Source organism: Nuphar pumila, chromosome 17 (genome assembly GCF_984573655.1).
Source record: "Nuphar pumila chromosome 17, dmNupPumi1.hap1.1, whole genome shotgun sequence".
NCBI lineage: Eukaryota > Viridiplantae > Streptophyta > Magnoliopsida > Nymphaeales > Nymphaeaceae > Nuphar > Nuphar pumila.
This window is the reverse complement of record NC_143265.1, coordinates 16,230,141-16,249,967: the sequence shown is the minus strand read 5'-3', so window position 1 is coordinate 16,249,967 and position 19,827 is coordinate 16,230,141. Positions and strand designations below refer to the sequence as shown.

At 35.3% G+C, this 19,827-nt stretch overlaps 1 pseudogene; it reads left to right on the top strand.

Moving 5' to 3' along the window:
• The first annotated feature begins 513 nt into the window (after positions 1-513).
• LOC149811717 (secreted RxLR effector protein 161 pseudogene) lies at positions 514-17,907 on the top strand (annotated as a pseudogene).
• Positions 17,908-19,827: the final 1,920 nt, after the last annotated feature.

The following is a 19,827-nucleotide window of genomic DNA, read 5'->3' as shown; positions in this document are numbered from 1 at the left end:
ACCTACCACTATACGTCTTGTTTTGTCTGTAGCATTCAGTAACAAATGGAGGCTTCACCAACTGGATGTCAACAATGCCTTCCTACATGATTTCTTAGAAGAAGAAGTTTATATGCATCAGCCCATAGGTTTTGAAGATTCAGCCAATCTCACTCATGTATGTCATTTAAATAGATCTCTCTATGGTCTTAAGCAGACACCTAGGGCCTAGTTTCAGAGACTCAGAGATTATTTACATTGTCATGGATTTCTTGAAAGAAAGGCAGACACATCATTATTCATTCGGGATACCCCTACCGGTCTTATTTACATCCTCATCTATGTTAATGGCATTCTTATCACTGGGAATTTAAGACAGATGTGCAATAAATTATTACTAGTTTCAGCAAGTTATTTTCTACTAAAGATCTGAGAGACATTCATTATTTTCTTGGTCTTGAAATCACTCGTCACAAATCAAGGCTTGTTCTTTCACAACGTAAATATATTATGGATATTCTTCATCATACTCAAATGGAGCATGCTAAAGCCATGGTTACTCCAACTACTCCTAATGTCTCATTATCCAAGAACGAGGGGGAACCTTTACAAGATTATACTGTATATAGAAGCATTGTTGGAGCACTTCAGTATGTTAGTCTCACCAGACCAGACATTACTTTTGCTATCAACAAAGCCTGCCAGTTCATGCATGAACCAACAAAAGATCACTGGAGACACGTTAAAAGGATACTACGATACCTTAGAGGCACTATCGATCATGGTATGGATGTCTCAGAATCTACAAACATGAACCTGACTGCTTACTCTGATGCTGATTGGGCCGGTTGTCCTGATGATAGAAAGTCGACCAATGGATTCATAACTATGCTTGGCTCAAATATTATCTCTTGGAAGTCAAACAAACAACATATAGTATCTCGATCAAGCACAAAAGCTGAGTACAGGGCCATGGCAGAAGCAGTGGCAGAACTTCTATGGCTCAAAACTCTTGTTAAGGAACTAAAGTTTTCTCAAAGTAACACAACAGTACTAAAGTGTGATAACCTAAGAGCCACATATCTAGCAGCTAATTTTGTATTTCATGCTAGGACCAAACACATCGAAATTGATTATCACTTTGTTTGTGAATAGGTACCCTCTAAAGAAATAGAAGTCCAATTTGTTAGATCTGAAGACCAACTTGCTGACATCTTGAGGAAGGCACTTCCTGGACCTCGCTTCCATCAACTTAAAGACAAGCTCAATCTCATTGATGTAGAGATTAGCTTGAAGGGGCGTGTGAATGAAACAATTTCTAGAAATATGGATAATTTCCATATAGATAAATACTTACCCCTTTGTAGAGATATGGTTGTTATAGAAAATCAATCAGATCCTAAAAATTCGGATCTTGTTGCCAAATGTAAACCTTCCTGATTCTATAAAGAAATAACCCTCTTACAGAGAAGTAGAGAGGTTCATCACAGTGATGTAGGCTCTATTGTCGAACCACTATAAACATTGTCGCCTTTATTTGTTTTTCCTGTTAATTTATAAGGGAAAGCAGGTTGGGATTGGGAAGAGAGAATGAGATAGTGGCAGATTAAGGGACGTTAGTGGAAGGGTTGTCGCCGGTGGAGGGGTGAAGGCGATGAAGACTACTTTTGGGTAGGCTTGGAATCGGCAGAGGAGGCGACCGAGCCCTTCAATCTCGCCAGTATGCCTGCAACTGCATCTCTCTCGCCCTCCATAGTGTAGAGAGAGAGAGAGAGCTTCTTAACACATCTCACAAATGAATTGGAATTTTTGAATCGTATCGGATATTGGCATTCTTATGCCAAACCTTGTACAGATGTGGGTAAAGAGAGGCTTGACACAGAAAGATGAGAAAAACATCTAAGTTGGGTCTGGCTTAAAGATAGTCATCCAAGTATGGGTCCAAATGCAATAGTACCCAGCAAAATATTCCCAGATCCACAGTTCTTTAGGAGGTGTTTGTGTGAAAGGGGGTGTCATTTTCATGGGCCCCCCACATGCCTAGTTTGAGGCTTCAAGCACAAAAATAGAACTAATTCCCAAGTTCCATTATTAAAGAAAAAGAAATTCACTAGATGCTTATACTCTTCAACATTTTGATATCCATTTGTTTGTCAAAGATTGCTTGTTTTATGATACAATGACCCACAAATCGCTAGCGGGTCTTCATATGTGCTTGATGTGTTCATGCATGACCCGTTTTACAACAATATATCTAGCAGTAACTAAACTTGATCTGTAGGTATATTTGTGCAAGAATCTAAAAGTTACATAAAAAAAACTTAGTGCAGGTTAATTTTGTCATTAAAAAATAGGATGTTGAGGTCTAGTGGATCTTCTGGGAACGGAAGAATGCATCTCCTAATCAGAATTTAGGAGAATTCCCTTATCACATCGAGAGTAAACAATGATTTTATATCTTTCGGAAGGCAAGAGAGGATCGGAAATCACACTTTTCTGAGTCCTTTGTGCAGCATCAGACATGTTTCCCTCATCTCTTCGATTATATTCTAAAGGACAAACATCATTAATATTAGAAAAGAGATCAGAGTTCAACCTAGGATAATAAACTTCAATTTCAAGAAGAGTGTTAGCATCGTGGTCAAAATTCAATTCGTCAAATACAACATTCCTGGATATTTTGATACGCTTGTTAACGAGATCATAACATTTGTACTCTTTATAATCATCAGCATACCCCACAAATCTGCACTTCAAGGCCTTATCCTGAAACTTGTGTCGCATTGATCTGTCAATATGAACATAACATACACACCCGAATACTCGCAAATAATGATAATTTGGATTAACACCATGTAAAGAAAAGTAGGGTGATTTGTTTTCCAGGATATTCATGGGCAATCGGTTTATGATATGAACTACTGAATGAAACGCCTCTGCCCAGAAAGTAACTGGAAGGTTACTATCATGCTCATTACACTCTCGACAATATGGCAATGCTTTCATTCAGCAATCCCATTCTGTTGAGGTGTATAAGGGCAAGACACCTGCCTACGTATTTTATTTGTCTGGGGAAAATTAATAAAGTCATTTGAGGAGAATTCACCTCCTCCATCACATTGGAAACAAAGGATATTATCAGAGAATTGATTTTGAACAAAGAAATGAAAATTCTGAAATAACTTGAATGTTTCAGATTTACATTTCATAAAGAAAATCCATGTATATTGAGAATAACTATCAACAAAAATAAGATAATATCTGATGCCAGACATGGAGGGAACTGGAGCCGAACCCCAAACATCAGAGCAAATAATTTCAAATGGTCTTGAAGCTCTTTTATTAATAGAATGAAATGGAAGAACATGACTCTTACATTGAAGACAACTAGAATATTTTTTGTCATTGACATTTAAACTTAGACTTAACTTGGGAATAAGACTGCTTGAAACAAGCTTTTCAATTAAAGAACTACTACAATGACCCAGACGACCATGCCAAAGATTCAGCTTATTATACTCAGAAAGACTAAAAACATTCTCAGAAGAAACTAAAGAAGATGATGGTGTGAGCTTCAAGGTAAAAGGATTATCTTGAAACACGTGCATATTTCCTTGTCATTTTCCTTCAGCGAATGTTTCCCTCGTGTGAAGGTCCTTGACACGAACAGAAAAAGGAGTAAACTCAACTAAAGCATTGATGTCATCTATAAGCTTAGAGACAGAAACAATGTTTTTTTTTTTATATTTGGAGCATAAATGACATTTGAAAGAGCAAGAGAAGAAGTAAACATAGGAATAATAGAGTTTCCAATGTGAGAAATACGATAGTGAGATCCATCGTTAGTGGCTATACTATTTCTACCAGTATAAGGAACAAGAGTTAGGAGCTTACCAGCATCACCAGTGACATGAGTGGCTGCAGCCGAATTGACATACCAAGTGCCCTGATCATTTTGAAAGTGCACTAGGATCGAGGCAACGAGCACTAGAGGGGGGTGAATAGTGCTTTTAAAACTTTCTGCGGAATATTGAAGGATTTTGCAAATCTCAAAGCAAACACACAAAGAACACAAGATTTTATCATGGTTCGGTCAAACCCGACCTACATCCAGTCCCCAAGCAAAACCCGCTTGAGATTTTCCACTATCAACCTTGTAAACTACAAGATCACACAGACCATAACCGGTCCCACTTTCAGTAACAATCCCACTGAAAGCAAACAACTCCTTTACACCAAGGAGTCCTTCTTTTTACACAAAAGAAATAAGAACTTACAATACAACCTATGAGCCTTCCTTTTGAATGCAAATGAGATGCAATTGGCTTCCGAGGTTGTTGAAACACTCTACTCACGAATTCACTATCTCTCAAAGTGATTTGAGTGAAAAACTGAAGTGAAAATATCACGTGAGTGAGAAAACAAATACTTGACTGAATAAGAGTGAAAAGCAAGATTCAAATCGATTGAATTGTTGTTTTTTAGTGTAAAATGCACTCATATTTATAGTTAAAAGATTCCATACGTTGAGAGTATGAAAGGGTGTCAAAACGGTCCATTTCGAATGATCAAAACGTTTGAAAAATGAAAAGACACACCTTTTTGAAGTTTCAGGAAAACGGCAAAATTAGTCGACTGAAACATCAGTTAGTCGACTAATAGTTAGTTATTAGTAGACTGACAGTTATCGTCGGTCGACTGATCTGTTAATCGAGCCGTTTGAAAATCTGAACTTTTGAAACTTAGTCGACTGGAGAAAAGTTAGTCGACTGATAATATCATCAGTAGACTGAAAAACCTTTTAGTCGACTGCTGCTAAAAACTTCTGAAAAACAAACATTCTGTTCGGTCGACTGATAAAAAGCATTAGTCGACTGCTGCTAAATTTTCAGAAAACACATGTTCTGTTCAGTCGACTGAAAAACCATTAGTCGACTGCTGCTAATTTTCCAGAAAACAGACATTCTGTCCAATCGACTGATAAAACCTTCGGTCGACTAATTTGACAAAAATGACTTTTTAGAAAATATGGCGCGAAAGGATTAGTCGACCAATAAGTCTATTGGTCGACTAATAAACATGAAAATTTAAGAAAAGAGTTTTCTAAAAAGATTTTCAAAAGAGTTTCTTTTAGAAAAGTTTTTCTAAAGACTTTTAAGGTGAAATGCAACCTAATTATGCACTCTAAGTAAGGCTCTTACAAGAATCTAAGACTTTTAATGAATTAAACATTTGCACACTAGTCTTCAAGGATTCTTCACCGAATTCTTCAATTTCTTCATAGCCTTAGCTGAAATGCAGTTGATTCTACTTTCTCATCATCAAAACCTTGTACTTGAAGTACCATGTATGGCTTCATTGTCGTAACAATCTCCCCCTTTTTGATGATGACAAACTTAATCAAAGATGAAGCATTTAGATGCATAGATGGAGATTTTACTCCCCCTATCAATATGCTGCAAAACATTAAAAGTTAGCACATTTAAAGCACATATATCACATATTGATTGCTTTGCATTTCCATTCATCATTTCTTCATGCATTTAGAAATACATTCATTCAAAGCTTTCTTTTTCTCTTAATTTTGCATTTCTCATGCAAGATCTCCTGTAATGTAATTGCTATCATCTTTTTCTCAAGATCTCCCTGCAATTTCAATGTAATGCTATCTTTATCTTTTTCTCCCCCTTTGTCAGAATAAAAAAGAGTAAGGGCAAAAATAGCATAAGCAGAAATAGAGATAAGTTTAAATATTACAACCCATAAAGTATGTTTTTCAAAGATCAAAGATCAGAAAAGAGAGTTTAGCAAATCCTTAATGGCAGTTACATCCTTCTGAATTGAAGCAAGTTGTTGAGTCACATCTTCACGAAAGGTGTGTTGATGCAGCTCCAAAGCTTCCAGTCTCTGCATAACTTCATCATGATCTTGATTTGTCGAAAATTTCTTTCTTTTTGCATGAGATGAAGGTGTCGCAGAAGGTGAAGGTTCAGAAATAGATGGTTCATTAGGATCAGATGGTTCAGTTTGATCAATATTTAAGGGAGGCAGATATTTAATTTTCATTCTTTTAAAAATTGTTTGATCAAAGAACTCTTTTTGCTCAATGTACTTTTCATTTGTTAAAGGAACTTTAAAATGTCTAAAAATACGGGTTAAAAGACAACCATAAGGAAGAAATGGTTTTTGTTTCCACAAGTTTGTAAAATACACATTGGCCCAGTTGACAGAAATATTTCCAAATAAAACATAAAGAGCCGTAGATAGATCTGTGGAATAATAATCAAAAGAACCAGTTTTGGGTAGAACATTGTGGGCAAGGATTCGTCCAGCAATGCGTGCACGAGTTTGAAGATTAGTATTTTTGAAAGGAGGGCAGTGAGGTGCTTCTGGAAGAAGAATTTGTTTAAAAACTCTTTCATCATTCAATTCAATAGTGTTGAAAAGAGTGTCTGAAGGTGGAATTTCAAGAATTTCTCCAAGTAATTTCGAATCAAACTCGATTTCAACATCACGAACAAGAGAAGACAAAACTCCAGTTTTATGATTCATTTGTAAATTTGTGTAAAACAAGTGAATAAGAAAAGGATAGTGAAGGGTGTCTGCACAAGCATCAAAAAGATGTGAAATACCAGGAAATAATTCTCTTATTTTGTAACAAGAAAATAAGTGAAATAGAACATTTCGGCCTGGTAAAATAGGTAGTGCAGAAATTGATCCAAAAGTGTCATAGAGAAGAGGATTGCGAAGTAATCTTAGTGAAAACCATGTCTTGAAGTAGGTGTAGGAGGAGGAGAACCTAAACCTTTTGCAGATGCAGACTTCGTGCGAGGCATGGTTACCAAAATGTCGGCTTCCAAATAACGTCCGGCAAGGGGAAAAAGTTTTTCGGCGTTCAAAAACAAAGGACGATGCGGTGGCTGACGGTGAGGAGAGGTCGGCCAAAAGGGGATTCCGGCAATGCACTGTCACAGCAAGAGAGTTCCGGCGTGTTTTTGAAGATGCGTCAATCACTACAAGAGGATTCCAGCGTTTGAAGATTACGGCCACAAGATTCCGGCGTCTCCCTGTTACGGTAAGAAAATCCCAACTATGATGGAGTCGAACGGCACTCCGAGGGTTTTTCGGAAGAGAGAGAGGCAAGAGAGAAAGAGGGGTTTAAGGGTTTCGTTTAAAAAAAAAACGAAAAGGTATGAAGTGAAACAATGCCTCTTTTAAAAAAAAACGGGTTTTAAAACAAATCCAAGGGGTGTCGAGTCCCTTCACTTAAATTTTTTTTTAAAAAAAAAAATTTAGTCGACTAAAACTTTATCGGTCGACTAAAAAAGTGCGACTTATTCTAAAAATATCATCAGTCGACTAGAACTATATCGGTCGACTAATATGATGCGATACATTCCAAAATATAAAAACACCAGTCGACTAGAATTTTATCGGTCGACTAATATAGTGCGATTTTGAGATTTTGTTCAAAAATCAGCATTTTTATAAATCCAAAAATGAGCAAATACCTAGTTCTCTCCTAATTCTCATAAAATCTTCATTTTTAAGAGGTTTAGTGAAGATATCGGCATGTTGTTCTTTAGTGGAAATAGAATTTAACGAAATATCTCCTTTTAACACATGATATCTTAAAAAATGATGTCTAACTTCAATATGCTTAGTTCTTGAGTGCTGAATAGGATTTTTCGAAAGATTTATAGCACTAGTGTTATCACAATAAATAGTTGTTGTGGAGTAGTTTAAACCAAAATCTTTTAAGGTCTGTTTCATCCAAAGTACTTGTAAACATGCTAAACTAGCCGCTATATATTCAGCTTCAGTTGTTGAGAGTGATACTGAATTTTGCTTTTTACTAAACCAAGAGACTAAGGAATTTCCCAAGAAATGACAAGTTCCACTAGTACTCTTGCGATCAGATTTACTTCCTGCAAAATCTGCATCACTATATGAAACTAAATCAAAGGAAGATGATTTTGGGTAAAACAAACCGAAATCTGAAGTATCTTTCAAATAACGAAGAATTTGTTTTACTGCAGTTAAATGAGATTCCTTTGGATTAGCTTGAAATCTTGTACACATATAAACACTAAACATAATATCAGGTCGACTAGCAGTTAAGTATAATAGAGATCCGATCATACCTCTGTAGAGCTTAGTATCTACACTTTTACCATTTTCATCTTTATCAAGAGAAGTAGTTGTACTCATAGGATTCCTTCTTGATTTCGATGAGTCCATCCCAAATCTCTTGAGAAGTTCTTTTGTATACTTAGCCTGATTGATGAAGATTCCTTCTTCAGTTTGCTTTATTTGAAGTCCAAGGAAGTAGTTTAATTCGCCCATCAAGCTCATTTCAAACTCTTCCTGCATAGCCTTAGAAAATTCTTTACAAAGAGAATCATTAGTAGAACCAAATATTATGTCATCAACATAAATTTGCACAATAAGAATATCTGAATTAAAATGTTTAATAAATAAAGTGGAGTCTACCCGACCAATGAAAAAACCAGATTGTTCTAGAAAATTTCTTAGTCTTTCATACCACGCTCTTGGTGCTTGTTTGAGTCCATACAGAGCTCTTTTCAATTTGTAGACCTTTTCTGGATATTTCTCATTTTCAAAGCCTGGGGGTTGCTCTACATAAACTTCTTCATTGATGTGTCCATTTAAAAATGCACTCTTAACATCAATTTGATATAACTTGAAGTTCATGTAACTAGCAAAAGCAAGCATCATACGAATTGACTCTAATCGAGCCACTGGTGCATAGGTTTCATCAAAATCTATGCCTTCTTCTTGATTATAGCCTTGTGCCACTAGCCTTGCTTTGTTACGAATGACTTCACCATTTTCATCCAGCTTATTTCGGAAGACCCATCTTGTTCCAATTACTGAATGATCCTTTGGTCTATCAACTAGATCCCAAACATCATTCCTAGTAAATTGGTTAAGTTCTTCAGACATGGCTAAAAGCCAAAATTCATCATCACATGCCTCATTGATATTCTTTGGTTCTAATTTAGATATGAAAGCAATATTTGCAATATATTTTTCTAACTGCCTTTTAGTTTGGACACCACTCTTTATTTCACCAATAACTTGTTCATGTGGATGATTAGGAACTTCTTTCCAAACCGGTTAAAGAGGAATATTTTCTTGAGAAGTACTCTCTATCAAGGGTTCTTCTTGAAGTATTGCTTCTTCTTCGCTTAGAGGAATAACCTGCTCACAATTCTCATCAAATGCAACATGTAAAGATTCTTCAATACAAGATGTTCTTTTATTGAAAATACGATATGCTTTACTTCTAGAAGAATATCCAAGAAATATTGATTCATCTGATTTTGAATCAAACTTATCAAGATTATCTTTGGTATTTAACAAGAAACATTTACTACCAAAAATTTTAAAATATGAGATCTTTGGTATATGATCATAATACAATTCAAAACATGTTTTATGTAAAATTGGTCGAATAAGAACACGATTTAAGACATAACATGTTGTATTAATTGCTTCAGCCCAAAAATATTTTGGTAAATTTTTATCTTGAAGCATGGTTCTAGCACATTCTTGCAAAGTTCTATTCTTTCTTTCAACAACTCCATTTTGTGGAGCCGCTCTAGGAAAAACAAAGTTGTGAGAGATACCATGTAAATCACAAAACTTTAGAAAAGATTCATTTTCAAATTCACCACCATGATCACTACGAATTTTAATAATAGATGTAGATTTTTCATTTGTAATTCTTTTACAAAGTTTAGAAAATTCTGAAAAAGCATCATTTTTGCTTTTTAGAAAAATCACCCATGTAAACCGAGAATAATCATCTACTATAACAAAATCATACTTGCTACCATTCAAACTTTGAATTCTAGATGGTCCAAATAGATCTAAATGTAAAAGTTCAAGAGGACGTTTTGTTGAAACTATATCTTTTGCTTTAAAAGAACTCTTGATTTGTTTACCCCTTTGACAAGCATCACATAAGTGATCCTTTTTATATGGTATTCTAGGTAGGCCTCTTACAAGATCATTCTTGGATAATTTTGAAATAATTTTAAAATTAACATGTCCAAGTCTCTTGTGCCATAACCATTGAATTTCATTTGAAACCATAATACATTTTTCATTAAAAGAGGGTAATTCATCTAGATATAGTTCATACACATTGTTTCTTTTTTTACCTTTAAAAATGATCTTTTTAGATTGAAAATCAGAAATTAAGCATAAATCATTTTCAAAAGAAACATGAAAACCTTTATCACATAATTGACTAATAGATATTAAATTATGCATTAAACCATCTACTAAAAGAACATTTTCTATCAAGGGAAATTTTGAATTACCAATATTACCAATACCTATCACTTTTCCCTTGTTATTGTCACCAAAGGTGACGGTTCCTCCATCCTTATTTTGGAGGGTGGAAAATAACTCCGGCCTTCCAGTCATATGTTTGGAACAACCGATGTCCAATATCCATTTGCTCCTTATGTTGTGTACCTACAACAAAATCAGACAACAGAGCATTTGACCCCTTTCTATTTTCGGGTCCATGAGAGTTAGTCTTAGGAACCCATATCCATTTGGATTTTGGTTTCCTTTGATAATAAGTATTCTTTCTATAAAAAGATTTAGAATAAACATGTCTAGAGCAATCATATCTAGATGCATTTCTATTAGAACTAGAAAGTTTAGTTCTATGAACAAAAGGTTGAGAATAATGTCTTTGATTTTTCACCACAAGGTTTGGTCTATTTTGAGTATCAAAGAAGCTATATCCCAATCCGGTTTTATTAACCGAGCATCTTTGAGAACCAAGAAGTTTTTCTAGATTCTCTTGACCATTTGTGAATTTGGTCACTATAGAAAGAAGATCATTTGACTTTTCTTTAAGACTAAATATTTCATTTTGTAAGAGATTGGTTCTAACTCCAATTTCTTTTATCTCAAGTGCTTGGCAAGAATTTTCCTTCTTGAGATCTTCTATTTCTTGAAGTAACACTTTATTTTGAGAGTCAAGAGTTAAATTTTCAGTTTTTAACTCTTTATTTTTAGAACTAAGACTCTTAAATTTAGCATATAAATCATTAAATGCTTCAAATAACTCATCATAGTCAAATTGACTTACCGAATCTTCTTGTGCTACAAAACACATGTTGGCGACTTCTTCATTTGATTCTTCATCGGAAGAGGAGTCACTATCATCCCAACAGGCTTGAAATGCCTTTTTCTTCTTGAATTGGTCCTTGGGCTTGAATTTGAGAAGAGAACAATCTTTCTTGATATGTCCTGCCTTTTTGCAGTTAAAGCACTTTATTTCATTGGGAATGGAAGAATCTGCTTTCTTTGCCTTTCTTTGAAATCTTCCCTTTTTGATGAATCTTCTGAATTGTCTTGTGATGAGGGCAATATCTTCATCTTCATCTTCTTCAGAATTTTCTGAGTCAGAAGTAGCCTTGAAAGCAAGAGATTTCTTCTTAGGCTCTTCTTCTTGTTTGTCTTGAAGTTGGACCTCATATGCCATTAGGTTACCAACTAAGTCTTCAAGAGTGAGAGTATTGAGATCATTTGCTTCTTCAATAGCAGTGGTTTTTCTCTCTCATTCAGGAGTTAAACACCTTAGAATTTTTCTGACTAAATCCACTTGTGATTATTCTTTTCTAAGGGATTTCAAAGTATTAGTTATATCGGTCATTCTAGTTACCATGTCCGATATAGATTCATTTTGCTTCATTTTGAACAATTCAAATTTATGAACTAAAGAAGCAATTTTAGATTCCTTTACCTTTGACGTACCTTCGTGTGTTACGAGAAGAGTATGCCAGATTTCATTAGTTGTAGAACATTGAGAGATGCGATTGAACTCTACCTTGTCAACGCCATAGTACAATGCATTCTTGGCTTTCGCATTCAGTGAAGCAGTCTTCTTTTCATCATCGGTCCATCGGCTGAAATCAGTTGATGGAGTTTGGTACTTTTCTGAAACAACTCTCCAGATATCGAGATCCATGGATTGCAGGAATATTGTCATTCTTACTTTCCAGTATCCATAGTTTGTTCCATCGAAGAGAGGAGGACGAACAGAGGAGCTTCCTTCTTTGTGCTGAGATGTTGTAGTTGCCATGCTAGATGATGATCAAATCAAAGTAATAGCAAACCTATGCTCTGATACCAAATGAAAGTGCACTAGGATCGAGGCAACGAGCACTAGAGGGGGGGGTGAATAGTGCTTTTAAAACTTTCTGCGAAATATTGAAGGATTTTGCAAATCTCAAAGCAAACACACAAAGAACACAAGATTTTATCATGGTTCGGTCAAACCCGACCTACATCCAGTCCCCAAGCAAAACCCGCTTGAGATTTTCCACTATCAACCTTGTAAACTACAAGATCACACAGACCATAACCGGTCGCACTTTCAGTAACAATCCCACTGAAAGCAAACAACTCCTTTACACCAAGGAGTCCTTCTTTTTACACAAAAGAAATAAGAACTTACAATACAACCTATGAGCCTTCCTTTTGAATGCAAATGAGATGCAATTGGCTTCCGAGGTTGTTGAAACACTCTACTCACGAATTCACTATCTCTCAAAGTGATTTGAGTGAAAAACTGAAGTGAAAATATCACGTGAGTGAGAAAACAAATACTTGACTGAATAAGAGTGAAAAGCAAGATTCAAATCGATTGAATTGTTGTTTTTTAGTGTAAAATGCACTCATATTTATAGTTAAAAGATTCCATACGTTGAGAGTATGAAAGGGTGTCAAAACGGTCCATTTCGAACGATCAAAACGTTTGAAAAATGAAAAGACACACCTTTTTGAAGTTTCAGGAAAACGACAAAATTAGTCGACCGAAACATCAGTTAGTCGACTAATAGTTAGTTATTAGTAGACTGACAGTTATCGTCGGTCGACTGATCTGTTAATCGAGCCGTTTGAAAATATGAACTTTTGAAACTTAGTCGACTGGAGAAAAGTTAGTCGACTGATAATATCATCAGTAGACTGAAAAACCTTTTAGTCGACTGCTGCTAAAAACTTCTGAAAAACAAACATTCTGTTCGGTCGACTGATAAAAAGCATTAGTCGACTGCTGCTAACTTTTCAGAAAACACATGTTCTGTTCAGTCGACTGAAAAACCATTAGTCGACTGCTGCTAATTTTCCAGAAAACAGACATTCTGTCCAATCGACTGATAAAACCTTCGGTCGACTAATTTGACAAAAATGACTTTTTAGAAAATATGGCGCGAAAGGATTAGTCGACTGATAAGTCTATTGGTCGACTAATAAACATGAAAATTTAAGAAAAGAGTTTTCTAAAAAGAGTTTCAAAAGAGTTTCTTTTAGAAAAGTTTTTCTAAAGACTTTTAAGGTGAAATGCAACCTAATTATGCACTCTAAGTAAGGCCCTTACAAGAATCTAAGACTTTTAATGAATTAAACATTTGCACACTACTCTTCAAGGATTCTTCACCGAATTCTTCAATTTCTTCATAGCCTTAGCTGAAATGCAGTTGATTCTACTTGCTCATCATCAAAACCTTGTACTTGAAGTACCATGTATGGCTTCATTGTCGTAACACATTTTGTTTTAAATTCAATTCAGCTAGAGCAGATAGTAACAACTTCTTGACTTTGTCACTGCTCTTCAATTTATCTGACCCCTTTCTTGGCTTTGGTTGTTTGCCTCTATTTTGAGAATTAAACCAGCAATTAGCTTTAATATGCCCCCTTTTATTGCATAAAAACAGGTGGGTATTGATCTTTGTCTCTGACCATTTGGAGGAATAGTGGGTGTAGGTAATATTCCATGACTTCCTTTTCCATTTCTTTCCTGACCCCCTCTTTCCCGAAAATCATACCTACCACGTCCTTGCCCATAGCTAACTCATGTGGCAAGGACATCGTGTGCTCTAACTTGTACATGAGTATTTTCAGAAAAGCCCTTCAAGGTCATCTCATACTGTAAAAGCTTGGCACGAAGATCTTTAAATGTAGGTAAATCTAGCAAACACAATAAGGAAGTAACCATCATATGATAATCTGATCCCAGCCCACTCAAAGTTTGTTGCACCATATCTTTGTCACTAAGTGCGCATCCCATGACGGCCAACTGATCTGTAATGGTCTTCATTTTGTTCAAGTATTTCATGATGGTCATGGAGTCCTTCCTCAGCATTTAAAACTCTTTCTTTAAAAACAATACTCTAGCCTGAGAAACTTGAGAATATGTCTGAACCAGTCGGTGTCATAATTGCACGGCAGAGCAGTCATCTGGAATTGCCACGAGTACTTCCTGTGACAGTGTAGAAGTGATAGAGGCAACCGGTGCCTAATCTCGCTTCATCCAGGATACGTACTCTTGATTTCTAACATAGGTAATCGAAAGATCTCCCTCACCATTCTTTTCTTCTTGTGGTATGAACTTGTTATCATCGCAAAATTTTTCCCCTCTCTTGCGAGAGAGAAACGAATTTTGTGAGTCAAACTCGACCAAAGTTTTGAAAATTGGTTTTGAAAATTACTCACCTCTGTTTTAAAAATTTGCGGTAAAATTCCGTGGAATGGGATACGCCTGTCGGTACGAGGTTTAACCGTTCCTGGCGCCTTTACCAGAGGTAATCGAACCAAGGATCTATTGTGCGCTTTGACTAAGTTAAATTATCTAAATTATGCTCTATTTTCCTAGAATGCACAGAGAATCAGGCTTGTGCTATGGGTTTTTTTGAAAAGATGCAAGTTCGAGAAATATGATGTTTGCTTGGAAAATTGAAATATACTTGAAAAATGATTGAAAAAGTGCTTGAAAATAGAATTCCTGGGAAAGTCATTGAACTTCATTGGAAATCAGAAATTGGATTGGAAAATGAATTCTCAGGAAAACTTGAATCTTGGGAAAATCATTTTTTGAGCTTTGGAATTGCTTTTCTGAGAAAATGGATTTGAGAATCTTGAGAACATCAAGAAAGCTCATTGGAAAATAATTTTTGAAATGGAAAATGGATTCTCAGAAAAATGGAAAACCTGAGAAAATTGATTTTGAGATTGGAAACTTAGAATTGAGAATGTGGAAATCTTGGAAAATCATAATTTGAACTTGGAAAATACTTTGAAATCTCATTTGAAAACTTAGAATTCTGAGAAAATCAAATCCTGAGAAAGACTTGGAAATTTTTGAGAAAATTGATTTCTCTGAAATTGAAATTGGAAAATGAATTTGAAAATAATGCAAATTGAATGAATGAATGAATTTGAAAGGGAATTTCATTGAGGAATTGGGAAATCCTTTTGAAACTTTGAAAAATGCAGTGCATCTTTGAAGTTAGCCTAAGAGTGTAGGTTGAATGTGGCTAATATGAAGATCATAAATCTTAGTTTTCTTCGTATTCTGACTATGGCCATAAATACGAATCTCACCGAGTTTATAAACTCCATAAGAGCTTGTGCACGTGTCATTTGTGTCAACCATAGTGGATTTGGCAAAATGTGCATGAATGATACATCAGATATTGAAATTTTGCTGAAATTAAACTATATGCAATGCAGTCCTATTTTAAGCAGAAATGTAAATTCTTATTCCAAATATTACATTGCTTTTTACATTGAATTGAATAAAACAAATAAATAAAATGGCTAAGTCTCCCTCTTGAATGTTCCTGCAAAACTAGAAAACCTGTTAGTATAAAAAAATGTAGGTTTTTCTGAATTTATCAAAAAATATGGAAAATTTTCGGATATTATTCAGATATAAACCCAAATTCATACCCTCTTTGATATAAACATGATAAATAATGAATAAATTTTGAAAATAATCTTGGAAATTCGAAATTGGGGTCAAAATAACCAAAATGCCCCTGATGACCTTGAAATTAGGGTTTTCTGAAAGAAATTTTGTAAATTTGAAAATCAAATAAAATAAATCAAACATAATATGATAAAATATGATGATATGCATGAAAATATAAAAAATTGAAGTTTAGAATTTCGAAATTATGGTCAAAATGCCCTTGATAACAAGACTATGGCCTTGAAACCAGGGTTTTCTGAAATAAATTTTGCAAAAATGGAAAATTGAAAAGCAAATGAGATTTACATTAACCCTAATATGACATGACATGCTTATCTACATGAATAAAACCCTAAAACGGCGAAAATATCACAAAATATCAAATTTCGCTTGATTTTCGCTTCTGAATTTAAAAATAAACTAACATACAAAGCAAATGAACTTGGATTTGAGCCAAATTTGACATGGACACCTAGACTAATACTAAGAACATAATAGAATCGAAAATCTATTTTTTTGTTATTTTCTTAATATGAAAAATAGCTAAAAATCCTAAAAAATCAAAATTTTGCCTAAAATGTTGATTCTAAAGAGGATTTCGGGTATCAAACTTCCATAAAAATTCCCAAATTTTATGGGGTGACAGAGAATAGTTAGGCAAAGATTTTTTCCTGTTACACATTCGGGTTTTGACCTATTGTCGGAGCTGTACAACTCCGGCAAATCAAATCAGAATCCGACGACTCTAGGATTTGGAGGAAACAGACAGGTTTCAGAAGAAAATATGGGAAAATAGCAGATAGATGGAAAAAAGACTGAAATTGTGGGAAAATGTCCCTGACAGATAGAGAAAAATTTGATATTTTTACATTATTGGTATTCGAGTTATGGTTTGTAAATGGGCACACTGTTATCAGAGACCCGAATCTCTGGAATTTCTGGATATTGGAATCTAACAGACAGAAAAAATAAATCCGATAAAAATAATTGTATAATTCCAAAAATACCCAAATTTTGGAAAATGACAGGAAAATCGGTTAGGAACAACTTTTGTGTTGAAAGTTTTTGCAGATGGGCTACGGGTTGAGCGGACACAGCGCATTAGAATCTGTCTATACCCTGACAAGGAAAAATAGAGATTTTCCCAGGGTTCTCGGAAAATCGATTTTTGATAGAGGTCAAATCTGCTTGTACAGATCTCAAAATTTTCAGATAATTAGTAGATTTTCTACCGTGAATCTATTGTTATTTTTAAAGGAGGATTTTAATATTCCATATAGGAGATTTCAGGCCGACAAGTCTGCTAAAGCTGAAATTGAATTTTTGGGAGTATGGAAAACCCGATTTTGGGTTTGTTTCATTAGGAGGGATTTCGAAACCCAAATTAATTCGAATTTTCAGCAGATAATCAATAAGAAATAAGTCTAATCACCCTAAAATTTCAATATTTATGAGTAAAATTTCACACACAAAATAATGATTGGACTGGATATATAATATTAAAACCCACAAGCTACCAGACGACTATGAATGAATCTATTGAAATACATGTAAAGCCTTGAAATAAATTAAATCAATCTCCTAAAATACAAAAATAATGCTTAAAATCAAGGAAAACAAGGAGGTATGTGGTTCTTTTAATGTTGGCTCTCAAAGAGATCCAATCCATAAAAAGGATGCATCTCTTCGTTTATCTTATCCCATATACATAAATGCATGTTTTATTTTTATTTTTCTATCTTTCAAAACCATGAAGGAGATCTTTGTGCCACTGTGGATCTGATTTTGAACCAATTTCAGATCACCCTTATGAGACTAAGACTTGGGGACAACATATCAAGGTGCGGCAATGATATGTAAATAAATAATAAAAAAAGAAAGTAACTTCTCACGAAGAAGGGCATAGACTTACCTTGGTTTGCCTAGATCGATTGATGATATGTCGTTTCAAGGTTGAAGGTTGAAGGTTGAAGGTAGGTGTTGTAGAGGAACTTGTTGGGCTGAAGGATGGTGTTGATGGCTATGGAAGGGCTGTTGTGGTTGCTTGGAGGTGGCTGGACTGGCTGCTTCCACAGTTGAGAGGGCTGCACCTTGGAGTTATACTTCAAAGTGAGGGAAGCTAATATGCTGAACCGATGGAACTGGAACCCACGGAGGATGTTGGAGCCGTGGCTGGTTAGAATCTTGCTGCTGCAAATGAAAGTTGAAGCCAAGGTAGAGGAGGCTGCAGATGATTATTGAAGGAGATGGAGGGCGTCAGCTAGGAGTTGCCGCCAATGGTTGTTGAAGTTGCAGCCAATAGATGAAGGAAGGTTGTTGTGGGGCTGTAACAGCAAAGGGGAGAGAAAGAGAGAGAGAGAGAGAGAGAGAGAGAGAGAGAGAGAGAGAGAGAGAGACGTGAACCAGCCAATAGCCCAGCCGTCACCTCCTTTGGTATTGAACTTAGGGAAAAAATCAGTTTTTCCCTAAGTTTTTTAGGTTTAATGAGAGTAGAATGAGAACCTGCAGAAGTATTAGGTGTGAGGTCTGTTTCAATGTGTGATCCTTAGCTGGGATTTAGAAAGAGAGGAAGCCATATAGTGGCTGGACAATGGAGAAGGGAAAGAAAGAAAGGAGGGAAAAGAAGAAGGAAAGAAAAGGAAGAGAAGAAGGAAAGAGAGAAGGAAGAAAGAAAAGGGAAGAAAGGAGAGGGAAAGAAGAAGGAGGATGGGCTGGAAAAGATGTACGTGAGTGGATGGAGAAGAAAGAAAGGAGGAAAGAAAGAAGAAAAAGAAAGAAAAGAAAAGAAAGAAGGAAAAGAAGAAAGAAAGAAGGAAAGAAAAGAAGGAAGAAAAAGGAAAGGGGAAGAAGAAAGAAAGGAAATGGAGAGGAAGAGAAGAGCTAGGGGGGTCGACCCCCTTTGTGGGTCCCACCTTAGGTAAAATAAGAATAAAATAAAATAATAAAAAAATAAAGAAAAGGTAAAAAAAAAATTATATATATAATTTAAAAAGGAAAATGCAAATGGATGGACCATCTCAGAGCGGGTCCAAATTCCAATTTTGAAATTCATTTTGAAGATTAGAGGGGTAAAATAGTCTTTTAGAAAAATCTCTGAACAAAATGAGCTATTATTGGTAGTTTTTGAAATGAACTCAGAATTTGAAGTTCAATACTCCATCGCGAAGCAAATCCAGTGTAGAATTTGAAAATTTGAGTTTGAAAGAAATCCAGATTGTTTTTCTCGAGAACATATTTTCAAATTTAGACTCCCGGGAGTAAAAATGTCAATTTTGGAAACCCAGGGTTTGAAATTGATTTCTGAAAACTTTTAAAACTCAATCTGGATTGAAATTTATAAAACTGGAGTTCTGGACTTCGAAAATGAAATGAAATGTGATGAAATGTTATGAAATGCTGAGAAATTATATGAAATGATGAGAAATGACATGAAATGCTATGCGAAATGCAGACCCTGAATGAAGAATTTTGGATGTTAGACCCCGATTGACACTTGTACCAGTTTAAAAAGCATTAAAATTGATAAAATTTGCAAAATGGTTGAAAAAATGGTTTTTGGACTCTACCGAGCTAGGGTGACACTGAAAATTAGGGTTTGAGTTGAATTGAAATGAAATGAGCTGGATTGAGTTGGGTTTTAGAGTTTCAGAACTCCAATGAACTGATCAGACACTGACTCAACTAACCTTTCAGACTAATTTTTCAAGAAAAGCTATCATTTTTAGAGAAATGGTACAGAATGGTCACTGGAGTGAAGTGAATTATGAATTTGAGTTGAGTTTGAGCTAGAACAGAGATCAGTAATACTGACATGAACTAAAATCGAAGCTCGAACACTAGCTCAATTGACTGAACTCAGCTCAATTTCAGCTGAAAGAGCTAAAACGGGCTAAAATAGGCTCCTGGACACTTGGAAATGGTTTTGAACTTAAAATGTAGCACTTGAACTTTTGGTGAGCTCAAGTTAGACTCTGGGAAACATGACTAACTGGGAATGACTGACTCGAAGACAATTGACTTGAATTTGAGTAAGAAATGAGCTT